Source organism: Gavialis gangeticus, unplaced genomic scaffold (assembly GCF_001723915.1).
Source record: "Gavialis gangeticus isolate Ggan-Ray unplaced genomic scaffold, GavGan_comp1, whole genome shotgun sequence".
Classification (NCBI taxonomy): Eukaryota; Metazoa; Chordata; order Crocodylia; family Gavialidae; genus Gavialis; species Gavialis gangeticus.
In genome coordinates, this window is record NW_017728998.1 from 1,948,631 (window position 1) to 1,949,044 (window position 414).

At 34.1% G+C, this 414-nt stretch overlaps 1 protein-coding gene across 1 annotated transcript in view; it reads right to left on the reverse strand.

Moving 5' to 3' along the window:
- The window catches only part of HAS3 (hyaluronan synthase 3), a 33,450-nt gene that overhangs the window by 7,943 nt on the left and 25,093 nt on the right, over positions 1 to 414 (reverse strand).

Sequence of the window (414 nt, forward strand, 5' to 3'; positions counted from 1 at the left end):
CCTTCCAGCCCTAATGTCTATGAAATCTATGAAATTGGTAGGATTTTGAAGAGTTTCAATTTTGATAGAACTGAATCAAAATTTTTCTATCTGGTTCTACCCAGGAATCACAATCTCAGTGCCACTAAACTACATTACTAAAAAACTTAATGAATCATCTGTCAGTTATAAGCAGTGCTGTAAATTTTAAGTCGATCACAAATGATTCTTCACAAAGCACACCAGAAAAGAAAACAACAGTTAACATTTGCAAAACTCACGTTTTATAAGATTGAGGACTATGTACAGAGAGAGCTTAAATAACTTAAAATTAGATCCAAATAAAAGGATTTGAGCATCTAAAATAGGATGTAGGTACCTAAGTGCCAAATGCTGCAACCATCTGTCCTTGGAGGTGATTAAACACCTTCCTGT